The sequence below is a fragment of the Dromiciops gliroides genome, chromosome 6 (genome assembly GCF_019393635.1).
Source record: "Dromiciops gliroides isolate mDroGli1 chromosome 6, mDroGli1.pri, whole genome shotgun sequence".
Lineage (NCBI taxonomy): Eukaryota > Metazoa > Chordata > Mammalia > Microbiotheria > Microbiotheriidae > Dromiciops > Dromiciops gliroides.
Window position 1 is genome coordinate 179752058 of NC_057866.1, and position 16363 is coordinate 179768420.

The window sequence follows — 16363 nt, forward strand, 5'->3', positions numbered from 1 at the left end:
TGTATGTAGAAAAGTCAGCTCCTCAAAGCATGCCCCTATTTCCAGTTTGCTATAATACAGACTTTGGGGACTTTCCAATTGGGTGATATCAGGTACTCTGTCTCAATTAAGATATTTTGCTTGACTGGGAATGTTCATTCATTCTATATGACCCAGTATATTCTAATTTGCAATCTTTTATTTCTGCTTGCTATCACCTTCAATAAATGGATTTATTCACTCCAACCCTTGTGAGGATCCTTCTGTAACAGGCATTTGGTAAGAAGTGAATCAATCAAGTCTTTGGTTATAGCTGGATACACCACTTCCTCATTAAAGGATAGCACACAATAAAAGTAATGTGAACCAAAAAGTTATTTTCCCTAGACTAGTGATATATGGAAGCACAGATAGATATGATTCTAGTCTAGGAGGCCTTCTCTGAGTAAAGTGTACTAGTTTTGTCCACCCAATCCCCTTCTTCCTTCTAGATATGTAATCAAAGTTTTCCCTGGAGACAAATGGAGGAAACCCTAGAGATAATCTCTTCCTGCCCTCCTGGAAGCCATATTACACACAATCATATGGACATACACATAACCTACATAGGCGACTGAAACACACTCCAGAGAAATGAAGTTTTTTTGAATTTTCAGATTTTTTTCCTTTCTCTATTTGCTATATCTTTCAAAGCATGCTTATATATATATATATATATATATATATATATATATATATTGCAGGGCAATGAGGGTTAAGTGACTTCCCCAGGGTCACACAGCTAGTTAAGTGTCAAGCGTCTGAGGCTGGATTTGAAGCCATGTCCTCCTGAATCCAAGGCCAGTGCTCTACCCACTGCACCACCTGGCTGCCCCCTAGCATGTTTATATTTTTAAAAAGTTTTTAGGGGCAGCTAGATGGCACAGTGGATAGAGCACTGACCTTGGAGTCAGGAGTACCTGAGTTCAAATCCGGCTTCAGACACTTAACACTTACTAGCTGTGTGACCCTGGGCAAATCACTTAAGCCCAATTGCCTCACTAAAAAAAAAAAAAAAAAAATTTAAAAAAACTTCTTTCTGGAACACTAAATTGCCTTAACCTAAATTCTCTTTCTAATTCTATTATTCATTTTCTGTCTCCTTTGTTTATCTCTTGCATTGAAAATATTGGTATACAAATTGAAGTTTCTACTTTGCTTATTCATGTAGAAAGATCCCAATAATAACTTTGCAGATATTATTCTTCTATTAGCACTGATATCAACACTTCCAATTTAATTTCCATCTTTTTTTAACTCCCTCTTCCTAGTTTCAAATTGTATTTTCTTTTTATTGAATCTTCATTCATTTGTTAATTAATCTTCTTTTATGATGCATAATTTAATTCTAACCATCTTGACTTCCTCGCCCTTGCTAAGGCCTGGTATACTATAAAGATCTTGTTACTCCATTGCTCTTTAATCTCTTATCATAAACCAACCACCAGCCTCAGGCTCTGCCGGTAATATGGGCCTGTTGTCTCTTCTTGTCCTCTTTCCAATTTTCTGTCCCAGATAACTAGGACCTTTAAGCTGATTTCATACCCTCTTATCTCCTTTTGAACACCAAATTTCTCTACATTGCAAATTTGGCATTATAGGACATTTTCATAATTCCTGAATGTCTTACTTTATAATGAGCTTAATGATATGCTTATTTATATTTTGCCTGCACTTAAGCCTATGCCTCCACTTCATGACATTAAAGTCCTCTTGAATGGCTTTGTGGAAGATAGGCCTTTTTTTCTTCTTTGCAATCAGCCCTTTACAACCACCAGGCATTGTTTTGCCAATGTTCATTTCATCATTCATCCCCTTTTCTGGGTCCTTATCTTTATTGTAATTATTTATATAGTTATTCATCCCTACAAAACTTGTTAACATCCCTCCCTCCCTTAGCTTCTTGTGATTCATTTACCCTGGTTTTACTGTCTTTAAGCAAGCTATTGACCTTGATTCAGCATTCCCATTTCCTCTCTTTTATTTTCCTGTTTTATTTGTTCTCACTTTTCTTGTCCCTATTCTGAATGTCCCTGTTATTATACTTTATTCTTCCCTCATTTGAACTATTGAACAGAATAAGTAAAGATTCCTAATGATTCCCTACTTCTTTGTTGTATTTTAACTAAGTAATTTCAGCCCTGGAATGACTTCATTCTAATCTTGTCCTTTAAAAAGAATTCCTTCTTTTTCTTCCTTTCCTATTCTCTTTGCAGGTGACTTTAGCTCTGTCACTTTTTATCTATAATACCATTTGTTCTTGCTTTTCTCTTTCACCTCTTTGATAAGTGGTGTTTCTCTCTTTTATCACTTCATTTTTAGATGGTCCTTCTCAAAGAGAATTTTTTTCTGATACACATTTTTGTTGTTCAGTTGTTTTCAGTCATGGGGGTCTTTGTGATCCCATTTGGGGTTTTCCTGGCAAAGATACTGGAGTGGTTTGCCACTTCCTTCTCTAGTTCATTTTCCAGAAGATAAACTAAGACAGAGTAAAATGACTTGAAGTGTTAACATAGTTAAGTGACAGAAGCGGAACTAAGACAAACAAGTAGAACTAAGACAAACAGACTTACCTAGCTAATAAGTATCTGAGGCCAAATTTGAACCCTTGATTATTTCAAGCCCCATGCTCTATCCACCTAGCTACCCTAGTGTACCCTCATATACATTAGTCACTGATATCTTGGTCTCTGCTCTGTTGGATCCTGATGTATCTCTTTATCTCTATTTCTGCATCTCACCTTGTCTCTGTCTTTGTGTATAGTCTTTCTTTTTTTGCCATATCAAGACTTAGTCAAAGAATGGAACTAAATAATTCAGGACTCTTGCTAGAAAGATTAAAGAAGAAATATGTTTTGCCATTATAATCAATCATCGTAACTATTTCCCTCCATCCTATTCCTTTCCCATGATATTTACTCTATTTTATATCTTCTTTTAACCTATTCCTCCTCAGAAGTGTTTTACTTCTGACTGTCCCCTCCCCCCCTTCTGCACTCCCTTTTTTTCATCCTTCCTTATCTTCTTCCCTTCCTGCTTTCCTGTAGGGTTAAATAGATTACTCCTCCCAATTGGTAATTTTGGGGTTTTTTTTACTGTTTTCTCTCACAACCTAGCTGATGTGGGAATGTTTTCCATGACTACGCATGTTTAACTTATTTTGTTTTTTGTTTTTTTTGGGTTTTTTTTAGTGAGGCAATTGGGGTTAAGTGACTTGCCCAGGGTCACACAGCTGGTAAGTGTTAAGTGTCTAAGGCCGGATTTGAACTCAGGTACTCCTGACTCCAGGGCCAGTGCTCTATCCACTGTGCCACCTAGCTGCCCCTGTATAACTTATTTTGAAATGCTTGAGTTCTAGTGGGTGGGAATGGAGGAAAAGAAGTTGCAACACAAAGTTTTTAAAAATTGATCTTAAATTTTGTTTTTACATATATTTTGGAAAATAAAATTCTAGTCAATAGAAAAAAAAATAAACTTGTTTCCTAAAAAAAAAAAAAAGAAATCATGAAAGGCCTCTGGAAGGAGGTGGCACTTGAGCTCTGGGTGGAATTAAAGATTCTATGAGAAAGAGAACTCCAAATTGGTCAGATCATCATGTATAAAGGCACATGCATAGAGAATTAAATATGTGCACACAATAGTATGTGTACTAGTTACTGGATTATAGAATAAATGAGGGATAAAAATATATAATAAGCCCAGAAATATGGGTCAGAACTAGATTATAAAGGATTTTAAATGCCAAATAGAGAAGTATGTTTTTACCTTAGTGAAATAGGGAGCCATTGAATTTTCCAGAGGACAAGAGTCATACAGTCAGATCCAAATTTTGGATTATTTATTTGACTATTGTATGGGAACACTGTAGAAGGGAGGGAATGGATACAGGAAACCCAATAAGCAGTTTGTTATAATAGTCCACTTGAGGATTTAAACTAAGGTGGTTATGGTGTAAATAGAGAGAAAGGGACATGTATTGGAAAGAAATATAGATAAATGCAGGAGATGAAGAGGAGGCAGGAAAGACAAGACAACTGATTGGCTATGAGGGAGGGTGAAAATGAAAAGACGAAGATTACTTTGATTTGAAATCAGGGTAACTAGAAGAAGAGAAATGCCTTTTATAAAAATAGAGAAGTTGGGAAGATATATGGATATGAAGTGAAATTCGGGTGAGGTAAGATATGCCTATAGAACATCCTGATGGCATATTTTAAAAAGCAGTTAGATATACAGGAAATACTGGAGAGGCATGATCATCCTTCTCCTCCTCCTCCTCTTCATCAACACATTATCATAGCTAATATTTATAGTCTTTTAAGATTTGCAAAGCATTTCATGTGTGCTATCTCATTCGAGCCTAACAACAAGTCTGGGAGCTAAGTGTTATTATTCCCATTCTGCAGATGAGGAAACTGGGGCTGGAAGAGGTTTGGTGACTTGCACATTATGACACAGCTAGTATGTATCTAAAGGAAGATTTGAAATTTCACCTTTTGGGAGTCATCTGTATAGCATTAATACCAAACATAAAACATCAACTTTTCTTTCTTCCTTCCTTCACTCCTTCCCTCATTCCTTCCTTCCTCTCATTCTTTCTCTTCTTCCTTCCTTCCTTCTTTCTTTCTTTCTCTTTTTGGTCTCAATAAGTGTTAAGTGACTTGCCAAGGGTCATATATCTAGTAATTGTATGAGGCAAGATTTGAATTCAGGTCCTCCTGAATCCAGAGCCCATGCTCTTATCCAGGGCCCCTAGCTGCCCCTTCCCCCTTTTTGGGAGAGCATGAATAACTTTCAATGGATATTAAAAGGGATTGATGTACCTGGTAGGGAGAGAATAGAGCAGTGGCATGAAAACCAAGGAATTATTCATAATGAAGAGATAGTTAACACTGTCAACAACATGATAAAGATTGTTTAAGATAATAATAAACCTTTTTATTTAAAGTTTTGAGCTCCAAATTTATCCCTCCTTTCCTCCCCCTATTCCCTGCTCCCTGAAGTGATAAGCAATAAGATATAGGTTATACATGTGCAATTATGTTAAACATTACCATATTAATCATTTTGTATAAGAAAACTTGAATAAAAGAAAAAATTAAAGAAAGTGAAAAATAGCATACTTCAGTCTGTGTTTAATCAATATCAGTTTTTTCTTTGGAGGTGGATAATGTGCTTTATCATTAGTCCTTTGGAGTTGTCTTGGATCATTGATTGTATTGATGAGAGTAGTTAAATCATTCACAGTTCTTCATCAAACAATATTGCTGTCACTGTTCCCAACTTTTTCCTGGTTCTGCTCACTTCACTATACATCAGTTCATATAAGTCTTTTCAGGCCTTTATGAAATCATCCTGCATGTAATTTCTTATAGCACAATATAAGGAAAATAAGAGATGATACTGGAGTGATTTGAAGTGGGGAACTGAGGAAGAGAAGGAGCTCCTGAGAGGCAGGTTCAATTTTTGGTGGTGTGGTGGTGGTTTGGGAGGTATTGTTGGATAATTGGGAGATAAGAGTAATTGATGGTGTGAATGAATTGTGAATCAGTAGAAAAAAGATGAAAAAATCTAGTCAGACTATCTAAAAAATCATGGAAAGCAGTGGAAACCACCAAAAAACTTATTAGGCTCACATTTTTATATAAATGGTTTCTAAAAAAATACATTTATGAAAGAGATGCCAATGGGATGCTTTCAATTTAGTAGTATAAGACATATAAGACAGTGAGTACTGATTTGATATATACATATATACAAACATTGTATGTGTGTGTGGAGGGGGAGCGGTAAGGAGGGACTGTCCCCAACGTATCATGAGGGTGTCATTGTGTGACTTGAAGAGAAGCAGAATAGACATATCTAGTCTCTTCTCCCCCAACATTTCTCCAAGTGAGACTTGATTTTCTTCCAGAAATGGAAGCATTGGGGGCAGAAGATTGGCCCGTCTGCTCTTGTCAGAGAGAGAACATACTAGACTAGAATTCTCTCTATCTAGTCCATTAAATATGATTAGTCTGTGGGATATGGTTTTCAGATTCTGTTAAAATTCTGACCATTGTTTCTTTAATCTGGAAGGAGGATTCCAAGCTTTATATCCAAAGCTTAACTCCCCTGCCACCAAATACCATTATCACAATTAACAACCATAGCAAGTAGCAAAGAAACCTATTCATTCAAATCCATAGAAAAAAATAAATGATACAAAGTATATATACATAACAGAATATACATACACATATATGTGGTATGTATGTATGTATATATATATCCAACAGCACAGAATAAAGAAGCTCTCCCATTGCAAATGAGACTCTCAAGTAAAAGAATCCTAGATGTCACTCCAGGGAAAGTTTTCCAAAGTATCTATCTAGTATGGCAACACGGGTGATAGGGACACCTTCAGCTTCAGATTGCTGAAGGAAAAGTCTCTGGGAAGAAATCTATATGAGAGAAGCTCAGAGTCACCATCATGTAGAACCTGAAGAGATTTTTAAAGAACCTGGCACTCTCCTCTCTCACATTTTCACCAACTTTGCCTCTCTTCTCATGAAGTCACAGGGCTTTGATCTCCATTGATATTCCTCTATCTTCCATATATTCCAGAGCTTTCTCCAGTTGGGAGTTAGTAATTTCTCCTAACAGTATACTGCAATGTTTGATTAAACAGATAGAACAAAGAAGGCCTCTGGAGAATATCTCTTGTCAAAAGAATGGCTAGGAATCCTTCCTGAGAAGTAGGCAACAGTCTTTGACAAATTAAGTAGGCAAATTAGTGTTATAGGTATAGTTTCTTTAAAATTCTATGTTATCTAAAATGTAGACACTATAATAGTGTTTCTACACTTGTGATATGGAAACCCCAGGTGGCTCCAGGAGTGAAAAATAAACAGCAATAATAATTGCCATTTATAAAGTTATTTGAATTTATAAAGTACATTACAAACATGATATTGGTTAATTTTGATGCTTACAATCAACTTGTTCACTGCTTTTACCTGTTTGGGCATACACACGTACACACACATATACACAAATATAGGTACGTGTGTATAGATACATGTAAATATGGTTATGGATATAGATATGGGTTGTTTAATACTTAAAACTCTGAGTAACCCATTGTAACAAACTTGAAATAGTGACCTGGGCAATGGTGAAAAAGAAGACCCAATGGCCATATGGTAAGGGCAATGGTTCACAATGTTCACACCATCAGTGAACAGCCTTCATGCTCCATTGATATACTGGCAAAGTCAGGGGGGGAAAAAGTGAAGTTTTTCAGATCATTGGGAAGACCCCATCTAGGGCATCTAGGGAACTTATGGGAGAAACCGAACCCCTCAGGTTGGAGTGCTGTGGATACATTGTGATCTGCAACTCTGGAAGAAACATCCATATTGATGAGACTACAATCCATGGAAGTATTTTAGTATTTCATTTCTTTTCCAAATACCTATCCTTCACTTGCTAAAATTACTAGAGAGACCTAGCAAATCTAAAAGGATTGCTGCTAGAGAATGCCTATCTGCAGGTAAAAGACGTTTTATTTTTGGAGCCAATTGAGGTTGTGACTTTCACAGAGTTGAAACACCTACTAAATGTCTGAGGTTGCATTTGAATTCAGGTCCTCTTGACTCCTAGGCCAGTGTGATATCCACTGTGTCACCTCACTGCCCCAAAACTAATGTTTTGAAAATAAGTTTGGCAAAGCATAATGAGCTAAAGAAGATCTTAAGTTATTTTTAAAATATACAGATTTTAGAATAATCAGAAATTGCCATGAATGGAAAAGTAAATGATTTTATCATTCTTGCTCTCTGATTTAACAATCTTTTAAGAATAGAAATTAATTTTTACCCTTGAATATAAAATATACTTATATGTGTAATACATAAAATGCTATGCATTCAATGAAAATACAAAAACTATTTGTTGATGGTGATTTTTTTTCTTTGCCCAGATTATTCAAATAATTATTTAGAATTTCCTGTGGCAACTTAGCTACAGAATATACCATTTGGCATGTCAATTATGTTCACCACTTCCCTTCCCCACAAGAAACCATATTTTTCAGGCACTGTTTGCATCTAAATTAATTTTAAAATGAGATAAAACATGCTAAGACAACATTTCAGGTTCTCAAAGTGAACTCCATTTGTATGGAGTAAAATATTCAAATACATCATAAGTAATCATAACTAAGCCATAAACCCTTATTACATTACATCTACATCTGGAGTGTTTTAAGTTTGAGAATATTAAATCAATAAATTCATGATTCCATCTGGCAAAAGTCTATAAAACCTGAAACAATCTCCAAGCTGCCATCCAAATTATCATCACAACCAGACTTACAAAACTCGTCATATTAGCATGTAGATGGATGAGGATACAATGAAGAGTTGCAGATGTAAAGTGAAATATCAGCTCATTTTTCCAATGAACGTTGATAGTGTATCTTGTAAAGGTAAATGCAATATACATGCAATTAATGTGCATACTTATTCTTCCTCCCATTTTCACGGAAGCTACAGAATAGTTAATAACAACTAGCATTTACATAGTATTTTATAATCTACAAAGCACTTTGCTTATGTTGTTTCATTAGCTCTTCATAACAGCCCTGGGAAGTAAATGCTATTATTATCCCCATTTTACAGATAAGGAAACTGAGGCAAGCAGAGATTAAGCGACTTGCTCAGGGTCATACAACTAGTAAGTGTCTTAGGGCAGATTTGAACACTGAAGTCTTCTATCTCCAAGTTGAACACTCTCTCCACTCTTCCTCCTACCTAACTAGCTGCTTAACAGGAAACAGGAGCTAAGACCTTAATCATGAGATGAACAACAAAGTTCTGACGATAGCCTTTGGTCTCAGGTTTTTGCTGAAAACCTGATGACAGTAACAATTCAACTTATGTAATGTTTTACAGCTTCTAAAGTATTTTCTTCAAAATAACATCGATAAGCAGCGTATTTATTCTGATTCCAATTTGCAGATATAGTTACTGAGGCTCAGTTAAGTGACTTGCCTAGGGTTACACAGCTAGTAAATTCTATTCTGATCATTGAACCTGACCAAGTCTTTTGCCTACAAGTCCTGGGGGTTGTCCAATAAGCCACTCTTGTATTTAACGTACAACTTAGACTATTTTACTCGAAATAGATCTATTTCCAAAGATGATTAGGAAAAATGGAAAGAACATAAATGTTTTAAAAAGTTTATAGCAGCTCTTTTTGTGCTGGAAAAGAACGGAAATGCCCATCAATTGGGGAATGGCTTAAAAAGTTGTGGTATATGTTTGTGATTGAATATTGCCAGACTACCAGAAATAATGAGCTCAATGATCTTAAAAAATACACGGAAAGACATGGATGAAATAGCAGTGAAATGAGCAGAACCAAGAGAGAACATTGCTTACAGTAACTTCAATATTGATGTTGAATAAATAAGTCATTTTGACTCTTATAAATATCCTAATTAGTTATAAAGGACATAAGAGGAAAGACGCTATCTGCATACAGAGAAAGAACTGATAAATAGAGGTTTGTATAGAATAATTGCATGTGTATGTATACTCCCATTTGAGTCTAATGGTAGTCATCTCTAAGGTGGGGGAGAAGAAAACAGAAATTTATATGATAACTTTATTGTAAATTTAAAAGGAATAGCCAGTTGTACATAACAGATTTGCAGTTTCACATGCAATCATATTTTTATTATATTATGCTTGTTTTATTCCATAAATTAAAAATAAAATAAATATATAGGGGAAAACAATGAAGAGGGTAGTCAGATAGATATACATTTTTTTCTTCAGTATTTTTGTCTCCTCTACCAAGCTTTTGATTTTTTTTTCATGATTTTCTTGCATCATTCACATTTCTCTTTCCATTTTTTCTTCTATCTTTTATTTTCAAAGTCCTTTTTGAGTGTTTCTATGGCCTAAGACCAATTCATATTTTTCTTGGAAGCTTTGGATATAGGAGCTTTGACTTTGTTATCTTCTTCTGAGGGTATACTGCCAATTTCTTGACTTTTAACTCTTTGTTAAAGTGGAGCACTGCTTCCAGGTTGGTGACCGCCCTGTCCCAAGCTTCAGGGGGTTTGTGCAGCTGTTTTCAGAGATACTTCTAGGAATTTATAAGTTTCTAGTTCTTCCAAGGTGGTATGATTTAAGGAGGGGTATGTTTACTACTCTCCTGGCCTGTGCTGTGGTCTGCAAGCAACCACAAGCTTGCTTTTCTGCCCTGGAAGTATAAGGATCATCCAGCCTTCCTGTGGCTGAAAATTCTGGTGTGCTAGTGATGCTCCCTGGCTTGGGACCAACACCCAGGACTGAGACCTGGATCTGAGTGTTGGCAAAACAAGAGTCCTACCTCACTGCAAGCAAAGAGACCCCTATAATCTCCTTCTGGCCTTACCCCTTACCATCTGTGGGCTGAGAGTTGCAGAAGCAGTTGCTGCTGATGATGATGATGCAGAGTCTCCCAGTGCTTGTTCCTGGTTTGCTGGGGCTGTGCTGGCATGGCCCATGCTGAACTGTGCTCTCACCCTGTTGCAATAGACCTCTTCTGCCAACCTTCTAAGTTACCTTTCACTGGAAAATTGTTTCACCCTTTTCTTTTGTGGGTTCTGCAACTCTAGGGATTCTCTTATGACATTATTTGAAGGTATTTGGAGGGGTCTTGGGGAAAGATCAGGAAAGTCACTGCCTTTCATCTGCCATCTTGGCTCCACCCTCAATATATTTTTTTAAATGTAAGAAGACTCATATAAGCATATTCACCGTAATTTTGTTAAATGATTCAAAGAAAGCAGGACATTAGGCAAATCAACATCACAGGGGGAAGTTAGTTGCTTAGAATAATGTGGGACAGTAAATAAGCTTTCTCAAGTTAGTTAAACACACAGAGCACAAAGTGCTACCCATCAAATGAGTTAATATTTATTAATCACTTAGCACAGTGTCACATAGTAGGTGCTATATAAATGTTATGTTATTATTGTTCTTGTTACTGCCTTGAGTTAATACTTACCAGTATAATGATGTACTGGAGTTTGTTATTGATTTGGTTTAAGTATTTGATTTCTTCTGGTCATCTCTGAGATGGTAAACTGCCTCCACGGATGCATATCACTACCTTTAATACAGTCTTAGAGGCACTGAGGTGTGGAGTAACTTAAGCATGGTTAAACAGTAATGGTCCAAGGTATGATTTGAGTCCAACTCAGCCTAACACCAAGGCTCTAATTCCAATAGCATCTCTGACTCTCTATTTTATCATAATGTTGGTTATGATATAATAATTATATTTTCTTAAGTAATATTGATGTGGGAAATCTTATGCCTTTGAAAAATAAGAGACTATGATGCCCATAAGAAACTTGGTTGACTTAAGGATTTCTTTCTTATTGATAAATGTTATTTTAATTTGTAATGATATATATAATAATTCCAATATATACACAAAAATGTTAGATTCTACAAACTAAGTCAAATGTAAGAATAAGAAGCACTAAAAAACCAAAACAAAGTAACTCACCTGAAAAGTTTAGCAAAACAGCACACTTCAAATGACTACATTCAACTGTATACTTCTGCTATTTTCCAATTGTTTTAAGAAATGAAATTTATGAAATTTAACAAGATAGTAGTAATTTTAATATATTAATTTGAATTTTAGTTTTAGTTTCTTTAACATTATTACTTATCCAGATGTAGTGAATGTTTTGTGTAGTGTTAAAGGTGATGTTTAGTTTATACTTTCACTCTCATCACTTCCTATGATTTCCTATTGTAGCACAGGCTTACACTCTGAAACTAGCACCTCAACTCAGTACTCTAACAAGCTGAATTCCTCAGAGAACACGGCTGCTATTCATTCTCTCAAACTTCTCATGAAACCCTTAGGTTCATTCATTTGGTTGTTCATTGTTTATCCTTTGTTCTCAAAGAGGACCATGACATAGATGTCATGACTTGCAAGTGAATTGAATTTAAGTGAAGGGGAGCTTTGCAAAGTCACCAGCCTCACTCCTCCAGAGCCATCAGGGTCCAGTGGCAAAATATACATCAGTACAACTAGAGGTGACCCTGCATGTAGTGGAACCATGGATGCAGTTAGCCTTTTTAAGCTAAGGTTTTTCCCAGGTCTCAGTTTGATTGAGGCAACACCATTCAGTGATTAAGGCTAGGTCATGAGGCAAAGGATGGCTTCTTTTATCTACTCAAAAAAAAAAAGTCAGTTTGAGGGAAGACCCTCAGGATTTCTGGCCAGAACAGAAAAAAAATGCTATTGACACTCATTCTGAACCAACAAATCCATGATGTGATATAAGAAAATTAGAAAAAAGAGAGTCAACAACTTGGTAAAAGAAGCACATGCACACATGCAGAGAGAGAGAGAGAGAGATAACACCTTAAAAAAAGGAATTAGCTTTATGCTAAATGAGACACAAAAAAATTACTGAAGAAAAAAACTCCTTGAAAAGAAGAATTGGCCAAATGGAAAAAGTACAAAAGCTCACTGAAGAAAATGATTTCTTAAAAAATTAGAATTGGACAAGTGGAAGCTAATATCCATGAGTTATCTAGTGTTTGTTAAATTATTTGTACTAGACTTTACTTTTAAAAATTATTATTGCTACTTATATGTACATGGCTATTTATATAATAATAACTATTGCACCCATTTGGGCAGAGTATTTATTATTAATTAATATTGAATATCAGGAAAGATTTGACCTTGTGGCAGTTAACATAAGCAAAAACAGCCCCAGCATTATATTGTCTCTCAGAGAGCACATAGCCTACTAACCTACACTGTCCTAAGAGTGTGCACCAAGCAACAATGGGTCCAGGAAGCCAAGAATGCCAAGAAGATGGCTACCCTCATATTATCTCAGATTTTATCCTCTTTTGATAGAAGCAGGTCACTATACATTGATCAAAGCTAATTGGTTAGCATGATTCAATTCCATTGGTTTACATGACTTGAAGGTGGTCCATATTAAAATGATCTCTACAGATGACATCAAGGGGAGGTCTGCAAAAAGGCTCTCCCCCAAGTTGCTCAAGGCAAAGTCTGTTATCTAGGTGTGATTTAATCCCCTCGGTCCTTCAATGAGCTAGACCAGAGAATCTATCTCCATTCCTATTATACACCTGGGACTAGCCCTGAACAAGATTAAAACTTCCTCCTAAGAACTGAGCTTTCTGGGGTGAGAGGAAGAGAAAGGGATAAAAACTGTGTCCCTTGGGTTCCCCCAAGAAATCCATTATTAATCATTATTTGCTCACAATCCCCCATCTGATTCATTGAGAAAATACATTTCCTCAGTGAATCAACTTAATATTACAAATATTTTACAAGGGTTCTTAATTATGAGGCTTATCATGGTTAAAGAATGTGAAGGGAAATAAAAGAAAAATAAATGAGCAGTGCATTGACAAAACTAAAGGGTAAGTCCCTTTTAGGAGGTACATATTACAAATATTGTATGCAACAGGGAAAAGGAAAACAAAAAGGGAAATGTCCATTTAAGTCTCTGGAAGTCTCATCTCCTACAGATAATTCTTGGGACATCATCTTGATACAACTCTGTATTCCAGTGTGATCTCAGGTGTGATTGCAGTGAAGTCCTTCCCGGGTTCTTTAGATGTTCTTTCTCAGCTGAAAAAAATCTCCTCCTGGAAAATCTCCTTCAAAATTGATCTCAATATAACTTTAAATAGCTTTGTCAATAACCAGATCAAAAAATGAAGGTTAGCTCAAAAACCTATGTCTAATGAAATTAGAATCTTTTAGAGATTTTACAATTATATGTTATCCAGTTGTTATATATGAAACAGATACCAACAAAACAAAACAAAAAATTAGAACCTGATTTTTTTTTTTATACTTAACATTATTTCAATCCCCCATTTGGAGGATGAGATTCCCACTAAGGAACTTCAGGATCCTATTTATAAGATGTACTGCAATACAAAAACAAAATCATAAAAGTTGTCAGATAAACTTCAGGTGTAATAACCTTAAACAAAAGTGAATATCTCTTCAAGATATTTGCAAAAGAGTCCACAAATTATGCTGATATAACCTTCTTTAATACAGGACTGAGACAATTTTGATATTAACTATGAAAAGGATTCATATTCTGGTTTTATCACTCTTTACATCATTTGCCTAATTATCCCCATGCCATTATGAGAAATTAAAAAATCTAACATAGCCGGTACCAGATATCAAGGCCAAATCCAATATTGTGTTCATCATATTGATGGAGGAGGCTAAAAGGGTTAACAGATAACCTATCAATAGTAGCAATCAATAGTACCTAAAAGGATTAACAGAGAAACTTAGGTTTGTGTTCTTACAGTAACCTAGAGGGTTCAGTACCTATCAACCTTTACTATCAACAGAGGCAGTAACTAGGGACCACTGACCATTAATAGCCAGTAATATTCCTGAATGATGTGTGACCCTGGGCAAGTCACTTAATCCTCATTCCCCCCCCCAAAAAAAAAATGTGGGTTTACTTACTATATAAGGGGGCAGCTAGGTGGTACAGTGGATAAAGCACCATCCCTGGATTCAGGAAGACTTGAGTTCAAATCTGGCCTCAGATACCACTTACTTGCTGTGTGAACCTGGGCAAGTCACTTAACCTTCATTGCCCTGCCAAAAAAAAAAATCCTAGATGACATGACACCTAGAAACTAGATCTTAAGTAAAGAGATACCATAAACACAGAGACCCTCTGAGGTTGACAAGTTTAAGCATATCTTTGGGAACATGCCCAGAAAAGGTCAAATTTGTCCTTAAGTTCACCTTACGATGTGTAAACTCCAAAAACACTCCTCCAGGGAAAAAGGGAAAAACTTTGGGGGTTGGCTTAGGCCCCCAGGAACTCCAAATTAGGATAAGCCCTCCCCTGTACCTCCCTAAGGTAGAGATTAGGATAATGAGGAGATGATCAATTATTTTCTGATTATAAATATAACCAATTTTCATCCCCTTATTTGAGAGACACCTCCAATGATGCTCTCCCTATGGTCACTCATGGTATTGCAATAAAACTTGGGAAACTGAGTCACTGAATCTTGTAATTCTTTGAGATGCCTCACAATCAATCTGATCAATTAAACTCACCCCCCACATCATTATGACAACTAAGATGATTACAGGAAGTTACCACAAAAGAATACGGAAGTAAAGTATAAGTAAGAGAGGATAAATCATTCCCAAACTTCATGACAGTTCCAGGCAAAAGTTCTGCAGACAGGTGTATTGAGTTAGACTCAGAGTCAGCTAGGTGGGATATGTTTCCACTCAATGTGTCATATTTGGGAAATTAAGTCAGGAGATTCTTCCTCAGTCCTTGCTAAAGTCATCCTCTCAGTTTTTCCCATGACAATCCACCACCATACATTTCATGCATGTAAAACCTCTTAGGGTGGCTGGCATCATGACTCACTGGCTCAGTACTATTGTAGTATTCCTCTGATAATCATACCTGGTAGTCAGACTCAGAATATTATTAATTAACAGTCCCATAATGTCTTAAATAGTAAGTTCCAATAATCAAAGCTTCATATTGACTTAACTATTAAGGAAAATTATACAAATGCGAATTTGCTTCTTGACTCAGGATATAGTTACCATATACAATAATTCCAAATAATGCTAAAATATATAATTATAATCACATATAAATTAAATAAGCAATAGGAATGATTAATAACATTATTCATTGCTACATGATTTCTATCAATATATTAATAATTAAAATCACATTACTTCAGGAATCAATGTAATCTGTCCATGAATCCTTTAAATAAATAAATATAAGCTAAGTTTACACAATCATCAACATACTCTTTATACGTAGTGTGCACTGGCAAAAGTTTTTCCTTTGATTAAAAATCAGAACATATCCTAATACAATAGCTAAAACATAATTTTAAAAGAATAGCAACCCCTATGATAATAAAAACCCATTTAATACCTTCCAAATGTGGATGCAATAACCCAAAAGAACCTTTATGCAGCATTTGAGTTGGACATTCAGAGTCAGGTTTGCTCACTAACATTATTCCTCTAAGGCAATCTAGAACTGTTTGGGTTTTGCCCCCTCTAAAGTCACCAAATCTCATTTGTCTAAGGTATTTCTGTCTTGTTGGATATTCAAGAAAAATATGTCCTTGCCTATTATAGTAGTAACAGATTCAGGAAAGCTGATGGCAAGTTTTGGCCGCTTGGACTAGATCTCTAGATATTTCCTGTAGGGGAGTTAAAATACTTTGGATTGTGTTTCCTCAGGGTTCATGGTGTTTAA